Source organism: Hemitrygon akajei, unplaced genomic scaffold (genome assembly GCF_048418815.1).
Source record: "Hemitrygon akajei unplaced genomic scaffold, sHemAka1.3 Scf000053, whole genome shotgun sequence".
NCBI classification, from domain to species: Eukaryota; Metazoa; Chordata; class Chondrichthyes; order Myliobatiformes; family Dasyatidae; genus Hemitrygon; species Hemitrygon akajei.
In genome coordinates this window covers 6,250,015-6,264,217 of record NW_027331939.1, presented here as the reverse complement: position 1 = coordinate 6,264,217, position 14,203 = coordinate 6,250,015, and positions in this window count along the sequence as shown.

Below are 14,203 nucleotides of genomic sequence, written 5' to 3'. Positions count from 1 at the left end.
GCACTCGCTGTTCATGACGGTGACAGCTATTCCCAGACTCTGGTGCTCTGTAACAAACACAATCTTGACAGCAAGGTTGGACAGTTCCTGTAATTAATATGAAGAGAGGATTGATGTTTCCTGAATCTGTTCCCAGACTCTGGTGCTCTGTAACAAACACAATCTTAACAGCAAGGTTGGACGGTACCTGTAATTAATATGAAGAGAGGATTGATGTTTCCTGGAAGGACCCGCGAGCTGAGCTGGCTGTCCCAATTCACCAGATCCTCCCTTATTTACAACTTAGTTTGTCACGAAATTTCCTATCATCCCACCTTCACCCAACAGACCCCAACCCGCCTACGACCACACACCATTCCAACTACTCACCCCACACACACACGTCCACCCATAACCTCTACCCACACACAGACAGATCCCCTTTACCCCAAACCCCTTGGGGATCCACAACTAACTGATCCCACAGCCCGGTCTCCATCACAAAGCTAAAACCGCGGCAGCGGGACAGGATATCACAGAACCTCCAGCCGTCCGGCAGAGCTCAGTCCCGGCCCTTTACACCGCAATCGGCCCCCGATTTACACAAACCCGGTAATAGCTCCTTCCTCAGCGCCACCCGGACGGTACAACAGGGGACAATGCTTGGTGTCGGCAGCGCGCCTGCGCATCTCCGAGGGTCCAACGGCGCCACCAATGGCTCGATGTTCCCACAGCGCAGAGAGCTCGGCCGTCCGGTATATTGAATTAGTAACTGGACATTCGCCCCGTCAGTCCTGTTCCGTCATTCTCTATGATCACAGTAGGACTGTGATCTCAGTGACAGATTCCCGCGACCGTCTGCAACACATCACTCCCTTGCCTGTCAATAATCTGTGTTCTGCGGAATTAAACACATTAAACACTTTTTCTTTGAGGAAACGAATTCCAAAGACGTACTAATTCCACCTCAGAAAAATAACCTCATCTATCTTCACTTGTTTCAGCTAACTCTATAGTAGCAAACATGTTCTCGATATTCCTGTTCAGAATCCGCGTGATGTTCAATGTCTCCAGCAAAAGCATAATTCATTTATGTAAACACCAGCGGATAAAATCTCCTCACCTCCATCTAAATAACAGCGAATGCAATCAAATACCCATCGTAATCGAATACCAGCGAATACAGCGCAGTGGTCAGCATTGAAATGGACGGGGAACAACAGGAGAAGACCCCGGACATGCACTCCGTGGCCACATTATTAGGGACAGGAGGTTCATGGTAAAGTGCCCACTGAGTGTAGAATTTGCTATTTTTATCTACGGCCAGTGAGAATTACCACAATATTTGTTAATATATATATCACTGCCAGAGCTTCCTCGTCTTCCCTAAAAACACACACATACAGAATAATCGAGCACCCAGATCCGTGAAGCCGTACGATTTCAATGATAATATTGATCTGGTAGAAATATTAGAAATATTGCCGTTACAAGTAGGCTTATTAAAACATCATAACACTGCCGAATACAGTCCATGTTCCTACCTGATGCAGAAGACCTGGGTCTGGTTTCACCGAATCCAAGTATCTGAATTTTATGTCCCTAACAGTAAGTGAACACACCCTGAGCACTGTTCAGTTGATAACACGCTCATAAACCTGAACTTCAGTCTATTCAGCATGTAACGCCACACCTTATTCCACAACGCTTGTGTTAAACCACACAAAAACTCACCTTGCTTGAATTAGTCTTTCTAACTTGTGGTCCGAAGCAGAATTAATACTGAAGTGGGCGACATTTTACCACCTCCATAGGGGAATCATAACCCGCATCCTGGTTCCGTTTGGTTGGTGCTGTCACATTGAATTTATTGTTCACCCAGGGACCAGATTATTGTCAGATTATAAACTCCAGCGACAGCTCAGGGCAAAGATCGCTGCGGGGTTATTGCACAGAGACAGCAGAAGGAAGGGCGCTCTCCACTCTGATGGAATGTTATGCATTTGAAATAATCTTCTCTTTCGATCAGCGGACATTCCCTTTCTACAGATTTAACTGTGCCCCCGTAGCCTGGACATGCACTGATATTAAGTTGGTCCTTTTAAAAGCCATCTTTAACAGTTCTCCGCAGTTGTAACATTTTGGTAATGGGCAACTCGGAAGCGGCTGTGCCAAGATTACCATCTTACAGAGATAACTACTCGTCAAAGTCGACAGCAAGACAAGGATGCCCTTCTCCTTCAGTTTGTTGTTCACTGACTGGAAACGAATTGTTGGATTACAGCGCCATCATATGAAATTTAGACCATTTCCCGGCTGCTGAATTTGCCTGACATATCATTTAATTTACACCTACATCAAACGTTTTTTTATCAGTGACGGATGGAAAAACTCTGAACATTAAATTCACTGGGTCTCTTATTTGTCGGAGGCTCCTGCTGGCATATTGGATTAGTAGCAGGGCATTCGGTCTCTCAGTCTTGTTCCACCATTCTCTGATTCTCTGATCTCAACTGAACTCTAATTTCAGCGGCCCAAGCCTGCACAGCCTGCAACAGGTCACTCCCCTGCCTGTCAAGAAACTGACTGTGTTCTGCGGAATTAAACATTCAAAAAAAACTCCTGCTTTTTAATTTACACCTACATCAAACGTTTTTTTATCAGTGACGGATGGAAAAACTCTGAACATTAATTTCAGAGCAACCGCTCAAATCATTTATGTAAACAAGCGGATAAAGTCTCCTCTCATTGATATAAATAGCAGCGAATACTATCGCCTCCCAACCTTTATCTAATACCTACGAATACAGTAAAAAAATCCGACATGCATTCAATTCCTCAGACACCTCCCTCTGCAACAGAATCCTAGAATTCCTGAATGGGAGACCTCAGTCAGTCCGGAACGGGAGCAGCATCCCCAAAATCATCACACTGAGCACGCCCCCCGCCAGGCTGTGCTCAGTCCACTGCTGTTCACTCTCCTGACCCACGACTGTGCTGCAACACACAGCTCGAATTTCATAATCAAGTTCGCCGATGACACGACCGTGGTGGGTCTCATCAGCATGAACGACGAGTCAGCTTACAGAGAGGAGGTGCAGCGGCTAACGGACTGGTGCAGAGCCAACAACCTGTCTCTGAATGTGAACAAAACAAAAGAGATGGTTGTTGACTTCAGGAGGGAACGGAGCGACCACTCCCCGCTGAACATCGACGGCTCCTCGGTAGAGATCGTTATGAGCATCAAATTTCTGTGTGTTTACGGGGCAGAGAATCCCAGCTGGTCCCTCAACATCAGCTCCATAGCACAGGAAGCCCAGCAGCGTCTCTACTTTCTGCAAAGGCTGAGGAAAGTCCATCGCTCACCCCTCCATCCTCATCACATTCTACAGGGGTTGTATTGAGAGCATCCTGAGCAGCTGCATCATAGCCTGGTTCGGAAATTGCATCATCTCGGATCGTAAGACCCTGCAGCGGATAGTGAGGTCAGCTGAGAAGATACTCGGGGTCTCTCTTCCCGCCATTACGGACATTTACACTACACGCTGCATCCGCAAAGCAAACAGCATTATGAAGGACCCCATGCACCCCTCATACAATCTCTTCTCCCTCCTGCCATCTGGGAAAAGGCACCGAAGCATTCGGGCTCTCACGACCAGACTATGTAACAGTTTCTTCCCCCAAGCTATCAAACTCCTCAGTACCCAGAAACTGGACTGATACCTTACTGCCCTACTGTCTTGTTTATTATTTATTGTAATGCCTGCACTATTTTGTATACTTTATGCAGTCCTGGGTAGGTCTGTGGTCTAGTGTAGTTTTTTTTCTGTGTTGTTTTTTACGTCGTTCAGTCTAGATTTTGTACTGTGTCATGTAACACCATGGTCCTGAAAAACGTTGTCTCATGTTTACGATGTACTGTAGCAGCGGTTTTGGTCGAAATGACATTTAAAAGTGACGACTTGACTCGACTTGAAAATTGATGCAAAATGCTTATTCAGTGCGTCCACCATTTTATTATCCCCCATTACTGCCTCTCGATCATCGCTTTCCTCTTTCGCCTCGCTCGTACTCTTTGTGTATCTGAACAAAAAAACTTTTGGTATATTCTTTAATCATATTGGCTAGCATTATGTAGCATTCCTTCTTTAACTTTTCAATGAGTTTTATTTTGCCTTCTGCTGGCATATAAAATTTCCCAATCATTTTACTTCCCGCTAATACTTATTGTATTGTATGCCTTCTCTATGCCTATGATGTTGGCGTTGAATAGTGTTCTGTGCCACGGTTCCATCATCTTCCTTTATAACGCATCTCCAATTTAGAAAGTATATATTGTGTGCTTTCGAAATTCCTTTCGGAAACTACAGACTGTTCTGCTGTCATGCCTGCCTGTGTTCTTTTCCAATCGATTCTGGGGAACTCCTCTCAAAAGGCTTTGTAATTCCCTCTACTCCACTGTAATTTTGATGCATCCTTTTTTTTCAATTTTGAGGTTGAGTTCGATCATGTCGTGATCATTTTCACCAAAGTCCTCTGATCAATTCCGGCTCATTACACAGTATCTCCCGGTGGGCTCAACCTCGAGCTGCTCTGAAAAGCCACCGCGCAGGAATTCTCGAAACTCTGTCCCTTGGAGTCCAGGATCAGCATGATTTTCCCAGTCTTGCGCAATATTTTAAACCCTCATGACGATTATCGTCCTTCCCTTTCGACAGGCGTTTTCTATCTCATGTTATATTTTTTAGACCAAATCCTTATTCTGGTTTGGGCTGTCTGTAAATATAACTCACATAATGGTTTTTATCCTTACAGTTCGTTGTTCTATCCACAATGACTCAACACCTTGCAACCCCATATCACCTCTTTTAAATGATTTAATTTCACATTTAACCAACAGAGCAACACTGCCCCTTCTACATTCTTGGCTAGCCTTTTACTGCAATGTATATCATTGACATTCTCCCAGTCATAATCTTCCTTCAGCAACGATTCAGTGATTCTTACAACATCCTATACTCGTATTCCCATATGAAATTCTGCGAGAAGTTCTTCAACCATGTCCAGTACACTACGTGCATTCAAATAGAACGCCTTCAGTCCAGTATTCACCCATTGCTATTTTTCTCGCCTTTTACGCTCCATCTTATCCGACTGACTGCAATTTTGTTTAAACCCCCCCAGGAAATTCCAGCCTACCTGCCCGCCAGCACATCAGGCTCCTCTGATTCAAGAGTAACTCGTCCCTTTGGTAAAGATCGTTCCCTCTCCAGAATCTCCTCCAGAAACTGCAACACGATCTCATTCTAGTCGTCAATGTCAATTGACTAAAACGGCAATAAATCGTCCCTGTGTTCGATTACCCCAGCGACAATCAGCACACTTCAAAGATTATCTGTCCGACGTTAGTGGATGGTCGCATAACCGGGTCCTGTGATAGACACCAGCTGCTCATACGACCATCTTCCACCAGCTCACATAACTGCATGTACCCCTGATCGGTGAGGTGGAGGGTAACCATGTTTGCTCAAATGTGACCTGCAGTCTAGCGGAGGAAGGGAGATCTCTACAACTCTTTTATTTGGTCCATCTTCAGAAAGAAATCTCTGGGCATTTTCCAGCGGAGAAGCGGATAAAGAACCTAAAGTATGAAAATGGTGCAACTTGTTTTCAGTGGTGCAGATAATGGAACACACCGGGAAAAATAAAAATATACTGTTTACTTCAGCTTTCTTCAGATGTATTTTTTTCTGATGCCCAAAGCAGTCAATAATGTAGTATATATAATTGTTAACATATATTCTCTGCGTCTAAAGATACGTTTAACACGTTTAACATATTGTGAATACTGCAAATAAATGTTTATGTTTATGTTGTTTCAACCAGGCTATGCACAAAAAGAAAGAGAATTATTGCACATCACATATCAGATTAATTACTGTCAGAAATAGATCTAGCTAACCCTTTATAGTTCAGCACATGCAGAAATATAGAACATGCCACGGGTTGGTATAGAATGAAATAACACATTATTGATAATGATTTTGCAACAATTAGAAATGTTTGCTACAACAGGAGTGAACATTCAAGACAGAGTTCTCTGGAAAAGGGGACGGATGTGAAACACGGTCTTGATCAATCTGCCCGAAATCTTCGCCGATCACAATCAGACTCATCTCTGGGACTTTATGAACAGCCACTCTCTGGAATGGAACTACAGATCAGCGGACAGGAAGCAGAGTCAAACACGAGGAAATCTGCAGATGCTGGAAATTCAAGCAACACACACAAAACGTTGGTGGAACGCAGCAGGCCAGGCAGAATCTATAGGAAGACGTACAGTCGACGTTTCGGGCCTTGCCTGTTCTCCAGCTCCCTCTGGTGCTCCCTCCTCCTTTTTTTCTCTCTAGTCCTCCCGTCCCATGATCCAGTCCCATGATCCTTTCCCTCTCCCTTTTGCCAATCAACTTTCCAGCTCCTCCCCCTCCTGTCTTCTATCATTTAGTATTTCCCTTACCCCTCCCATTTTTAAATCCCTTAATATCTTTTCTTTCAGTTCGTCCTGACGAAGGGTCTCGGCCCGAAACGTCGACTGTACTTCTTCCTACTGACGCTGCCTGGCCTGCTGCGTTCCACCAGCATTTCCTGTGTGTTGCGGGAAGCAGAGTGTAATAATGGAACGTCGGAATGATCACGGGCTCTTTATTTCAATAAGTAAAATGGCCTACACTTTCAAACAGGTCGCTGCTAACACTGAAGTTATCATTGATTGAATTACATCACTGCCACTGCTGTTCAACTTCAGCCGACTGAACTGAGATGATGATCTCACTACTGGCCTCGCGGATGACGTCATTACTATTTCACGCCCATCTTTGACCATGTTAATCATGTTGTTGTGTCTGGAGTCTTAACTCTGATGACAGTGATGATGTCACTGCGATTCCTGGTCACTCGCTGAACTCCATTCCAAAGACACCAATATTTGAAATTCCTCCTCTATGCATAGAATACAATTGGCGATTTATTCACTGCTGTTGTGAACCTTGCAGCCAGCTGATTTTCGATTCTCCAGATGAAAGTGATCAGCAGAGTGCAATCCTGTTTTCTGTACATTACTCGTTTCGTTGTTACCAGCGTGGACCGCAATGACAATACTGCTCAAAATGACAGCGGAACTAGCAGCACAGGTAGGTCCTGCAGCTTCACCGCTAATCTCTAAAGCAGGATCACCGCCTACACCGTGCACTGGATTTTCCCTTAAGAGTGCAGTTCATATAGCGTTATCATAATGCTAAAAGATTTGAATTTGTCAAATTGCATCTGGTCTGGTTTTTATGCAGTATAGGTATCCACTGCGCACTAGATTGGAAATTATATCAAATGCACATCAAAAGATAGCTTTATTTTACAGAACGAGCGACGAGGCGAAGTGATTTAAGGTCGCAGTAATGCAGTTTCGTGGAGACACGATACTCATTTGAACTTTAGCTTCCACGCAGACGATGGATTCCAGGCAATACTCTACCTGTCTACCATAAACATATGCAGTGGATAAATCATAATCAGCATTTACTACATTACATCGTCACAGGTTACGAAGGACAGGTGTAACAATATTCATAATATCAATGGCCGCTCACACGCCGGCAAATATAAAAGCTGTTTGTTCAGCGAGAAACAAACTCAACAGTCAAAACCTCAGCATTTACATCATTGATGGGATTTCCTGTACCCTAAACATCATATGCTGATTTTATTTCGCAAGAATATCAGTAAACACTGAAGTTGTTGCGGAAGAACGTTTATTGTGTTTAATTTTAATCATTATATTGGGCAGGGGTAGCACACCGAATAGACCCGAGAAAGCGCAGGCTGGTGGGTTGGCAAGTTTGCAGACGACACACAGGTTGGTCGTGTAGAGGATTGTTGAAGATTGCAGAGAGACATTGATAGGATGCAGAAGTGGGCTAAGAAGTGGCAGATGGAGTTCAACCCGGAGAAGTGTCAGGTGTTACACTTTGGAAGGAAAAACTCCAAGGCAGAGTACAAAGTAAATAGCAGGATTATTGTAAGTGTGGAGGAGCAGAGGGATCTGAGTACATGTCCATAGATCCCTGAAAGTTGCTTCACAGGTAGGTAGGTTATTTAAGAAAGCTTATGGGGTGTTAGCTTTCATAAGACGAGGGATAGAGTTTAAGAGTGGCGATGTAATGATGCAGCTCTATAAAACTCTGGTTAGGCCACACGTGGAGTATTGTGTCCAGTTCTGGTCGCCTCAATATAGGAAGGATGTGGAAGCATTGGAAAGGGTACAGAGGAGATTTACCAGGATGCCGCCCGGTTTAGAGAGTATGGATTATGATCAGAGATGAAGGGAGCTAAGGCTTTCCTCTTTGGAGAGAAGGAGGATGAGAGGAGACATGATAGAGGTGTACAAGATATTAAGAGGAATAGATAGAGCGGACAGCCAGCGCCTTTTCCCCAGGGCACCACTGCTCAATACAAGAGGACATGGCTTTAAGATAAGGGGAGGGAAGTTCAAGGGGGATATTAAAGAAAGTTTTTTTTAACTCAGAGTGGTTGGTGCGTGGAATGCTCTGCCTGAGTTAGTGGTCGATGCAGATACACTAGTGAAGTTTAAGAGACTACTAGACAGGTATATGGAGGAATCTAAGGTGCGGGGGGGATTATATGGGATGCAGGGTTTGAGGGTCGGCACAACGAAGGGCCTGTAATGTGCTGTACTATTCCATGTTCTTATCGCACAGGGTTACACATCAGTAGGACTAAAGGGATTCTTTGCACACGCACCGAAGAAATTTGGGACTAATACGTCAAATCTAAATGTGATTGCTGTTCAGTTGGTTAGCATATAAAGAAGCTGAAGTTACATAATCATCTGCCGTTTGTATTCAGTGGCTGGACGTAAGGGTGCCTACAGGAGCATGCAATGATATATTTCTTCGGCACTTACTCTGCAATGGTTTATTGAACGTTACACGACTGTGCTTGCCTGACTTTTCTTGTGGCAAAGAAATATGTTTAATAGAACATGTATACTTTTAATCAAATTTTTCCCAGCTTGATACACATTCTTTTTCAAATTTATTGCTATCGACAATTCGAATAAACGTGCCCGTTCCGCTGCTTCTAGATCTCTAAGCTGAATTCTAAGGGAATTCATTGCAAACGCAACAGAGATAAATAACAGTCAGGAATAGAAGTTTTAGTTCAGCCTTTGCAGGCTTACAAATATACCATGTCTGTGGAAAATGAAAACAATTCTAGTGTCCATAGACTTTGTTGAAATCCCATAGGATTGCGGACACTGCTCAAGTGAGAGGAAACATTCCAAGGAACAAAATAAAGAGGAAAAAACAAATAATAAAATAATCCGAATAACACATTTAGAGCACTGGTGGTTGTTTATTTCTGTGTGATCTTCAATCGAGGGTAAATTGTACAAAGTTACAGCGACACGTTTGCTTGCCAACAAATACAAAGTCACTTTATAGACAAATGCTGATTCTGCCTGGATTAAAGCGCATCTGATCACTCCGACACATTGCAGACAGCGGAACAGCATCATCTGCCATACAGTGGAAATCTCTGTTTGCCTGCGGCCTGGGCTTTGTATGCGGTGTGGGGAGGCTTATGATCATCGGCCATACAGTGGAAATCTCTGTTTGTCTGCGGCCTGGGCTTTGTATGCGGTGTGGGGAGGCTTATGATCATCGGCCATACAGTGGAAATCTCTGTCTGTCTGCGGCCTGGGCTTTGTATGCGGTGTGGGGAGGGTTATGATCATCGGCCATACAGTGGAAATCTCTGTTTGTCTGCGGCCTGGGCTTTGTATGCGATGTGGGGATGCTTATGGACCGTAAGGAAAACATTGTATTTTTCTTACTAATTTCTGGTTCAACAGCATCAGGATTTTACAGGAAAGTGAGACGCAGTGCCCATGTTGAAGATTGGTAATCTAGTAGCATATCAGGATGACATGAAAAATAATAATCAGCCTCTTGTGAAACCACAGAAAGACCGTCGCAAAGAATACTTATTGACCACTCAGTGATCTGATCCGCATTGCGCTGGAAGGAACCCAGTTGCCGACAGTTAACTCCATCGTTATTGTCTCTGTATATCTCTCTCTGTCTTTCTCTGTCCCTCCTCTCTCTCACCCTTTCTCTCTCTCTCTCTTTCACCCTTTCTCTCTCTCTCTCCCTCCTTCTCTCTCCCTCTCTGACTGTCTCTTTCACTCTCACTCTTCCCTTCCTCCCCTTGTCTACCTTTCTTGTCCACCTGCTACTCCTGTCGAACATGAGAGCACATTTGCACAGATGGCTGACGGTCCTTATCTGTCTCAGAAAACCTCTACTTTCCACACTAATGCCGCTCTCTTTCAGAACCGCTGTTTTCTTCCATTCATCTTACACCAACCAAGATGGATCAAATGTGATTTTTGACTAATTTACCGCTTTGCTAACCCAGGTGTTTTAAGGAAAATGCATATATCTGCTCATTTTGGACTTATTTCCACTTCAAACTGTGCTAAACCAGTGCAGTGGGATATTTTTAAAATTTATTTTAGTAATTTCAGGATATGTGGCCACAGCAGCATTTATCTACACACTTCTTCCTCAGCCACCTGGTAGACCAAGGGTTAACTCTTCCTGTAGCTTTACGGAAAATAATTAGAGTCTTTTCAGGGTAGGCTACTGACGTCACCGGAGATTATTTTTCTCTCTGTTTAATAAGAGCCCCGATCACTCGGTTCCCTCAGTTTCAGCGAGAGCAGCTTCCCCTGCCACGGACAGATAAGCGGAGCTGCAGTGTCAGGGAGAGTGAGGACGGACTGGCTCATTCTGTCATGGATCGGAATCCGGGAAGCGCAGCCTGGAATATAACGGGAAATGGGAGAAGTGTCTTCTGGATGTTTCCATACATTTCTACAGACTATTGGGTGCCGGTAGATTTTCGAGTTACATATGTTCTCGTCGCCATTCAAGTGGTTTTCTTCCCCGTCCTCGCCATTATTGCTCTTCCTGGTGAGTCTCTCTTTAATACGTCACCGCACTTTTCTTATCACGTGTACCTCTCATTCTAATAATTAATGATGCTGTCGCACTGCAATCTGTTAATTAAACAAACCTTTTTCCTATGCACTTTGGTGGTTTTCTGTCCCGACGATCTCTGTTCAAGAGAGTATGTGTTGGCAGTGGTGTTGATACAGAGCAGGTTTACGAGAATGGTCCAGCGATTAAACGATCTCACGTATGAGGCGCGTTTGATGGCCCTGTGCCCGTATTTGCGTAATTTAAGCTGTTGTTAACTGAGACATCAACGTTTATGTAGAAAAGGTAAGAAGACAGTTTTGGAAGGGAAACACGTCAATCATGATTTAAGTAGCTTATGGTCCTGTGGCGTGGTCAGGCTGGCTCAGTTAATGCTCCTGATGTAATGGTTAAATTTCTGACGAGTAAACTTACTGACAGTCGCTCAGCACAGCAGCCTACCACCGAGACGTTGAACCATTGCATATAAAAATGGATCTCCGCTTTCCATTCACTTTATCCTCGCCGCGAGAATGTCTGCGATGAATCAAGATTTTGTTTCCCCTCACTTGAGGGTCAGTTGCAAATAAACTGGGTACCAACCCCTAGTCTTTCCGTGGCTAATCGGTCTGATCGGTCATCTGTAGTCCAAGATTCCCGTGAACTTAACCAGGTCCCTCCGCTGTCAAGACCTTCGGCCGTGCCGACCACATTATCGAGGTGTCTTTCGCATTTTGGCTCCTATCTCGCCCTATAGGCTTGCGGGAGTTCCTTAGAAAACGTCGTTCGTTCTTCACGTTTCCACATTGGGTGTCGTTCAGCAGCGGCATTACGTTCTCTAAACTGTGAACATTTATCTTAATGGCTCCGCTTCCGCGCGTTTTGCGTTCGCCAGCTCTGTATCCACATTTCTTTTGCTATCGTTTCAGTTGGCAGCGTGAGGCTGCCGCAGAATTGTGTTGGATAAATCATCTAATTATCTGCCTTCCAGCAGAAAGAATGACGTTAGTGTGACGACCCCTCCTCCGTTTCTCTCTGATCATCTCCAACAACATCGGTCGGATTAGAAAGTTAACAAATTCGTTAGTTCCTTTCCAACTTCCATGTGCTGACCGAGGTGCCGCTGAAGCAAAGGAAGCATTGTCTCCGGAATATAATCGCTGGTTGCATCTTCTGGCTCTGGCCACCCTCCTGCCCACTTGGTTCATCAAATGCATTTTCCGACTGGGACCCAAAAATTGTAAAATGCAATGATCTTTAATATATATTTTCACGCCAGCTGCATTTGACCGTGTGTAAAGCCTAAGGAACATATTTCTGAAAACATGATTTTTTTTCTGAGAACATGATAGACCACAGTAAATTCTTGAAATGCTGACCATGACGTATTGTTCTGGTGACAAATCAGTTTCACTGTTGCTGAAAAAATAAGGCATTTTCGAGACATTAATGACTGGCATAGGATTGTAAAGGCAGAAGTACAAGGAGGAGCTGGCGAGACTCGTGGTACGATTTCAAGGTAATACTCCCTCAATGTTGGCAAACAGGAAGTGATGTACAAAAATAAGGTTTTGGACTACATCTGCAAATTCAGCCGCCCTGGCTAAGGATCAGGGACGGGAATTTGCGCCTCAGCCAGAGATGGTGGGTGTCAAGGATAATTATTTCACGGAGATTCCGCGGAGCATCATTCGGATCTTTTTCCCTCAGCATGTACGGAATTTCACAACCATCGGCCGTCGTTACCTGTGTTCTTCGCTTTCCGTTTCGTTGCTGATTTTCGATCGAACAGATTGCGCTAAGATTACACTACTTTGCAAAATGGTTCAATTTTATTCAACTGGTAATCGCTACGATTACATTATTCCGTCAGGTACACTCATTTCAATCATTGACACACATTACACTCGTTTTAATAGAGCTCTTCCTGTTGTATTTGCCCTGACTGTTTATTCTGCTTCGCAGTGAACATGGTGACCATATTCATCCTGTCTCGGGGAAAGTGCGGCCTCTCCAGAGTTGTCACGTGCTATCTGGTTGCCATGGCAGCGGCGGATCTTCTGGTTCTTATCCTGGACCTGATATTGAGCAAGATTCCACTTACGTACATTCATCCCTTCGTTTTCGACCGCTCAATGCCCAAGGGGTGTAATATCCACGCTGCTCTGATTTACACCGCAACCGACTGTTCTGTCTGGTTCACCGTCACGTTCACCTTTGATCGGTTTGTCGCCATTTGTTGCCAAAAGTTGAAAACGAAATATTGCACGCGGAAAACTGCGTCCGTGGTTTTGGGGACAGTCACTGTGATCAGCAATTTAAAGAATATTTACTGGTATTTTCGACTGTCAGAGAAATACACATGGATAATTGCTCCATTCATTTGTCAACAGAGATATCAGTTTTTACATTTCACGAATCAAATTGACATATTTTATTCCTTCCTCACCCCTGTGCTCCCATTTGTGCTGGTTCTGGTTACGAATGGAATCACTGTCAGGCACGTCTTAGTCACCAGCAGAGCCCGCAGGAGACTCAGAGTTCCCGGTAACGGACAGAGTGCCAGAGACCCGGAGATGGAGAAACGCAGGAAATCCCTTGTTTTATTGCTGATGGTCTCGGGTAATTTCATCCTGCTGTGGGCACCTTTCAGTGTGTTCTCCGCATGGGATCGGCTGAATTATCTTCCCATGCGTTTGCTTCCGCCAGATTCCCTTCTAGAGCTGGGCATCATTCTGCAGCTTCTGAGCTGTTGTACAAACACGGCCCTTTACGCCGTTACACAGGCCAAGTTCAGGGAGCAGCTAAAGAATGTGGTAAAATCCCCGCTTGCCCTCATTGTTCCGAAAAAATCGTGACTTAGCGGCGTCGCCCTCCAGATACCACTATATATTGCGGGCACTTTCTGTCCCTCTTGGCCCGGCGATATCCTTATTCCTGTCACACCTCACAAGCGGAAATTGCATAGACAAGCCCCTTATGCAGCTGCAATGCTGGTCCCGAATTCGCTGGCTCATGTCCATTCTCTGCTCTACTGATTGTCGTGCATTTCGCCCCATGGTTCCACCGTACATTCCTCCGTCCTCCCGATTCGTTGGTCCAGCTGCAAGGCCATATTCCTGCGAGGACATCCGTGTTCCCGAAACAACCTGTTCATTCCCGACAGT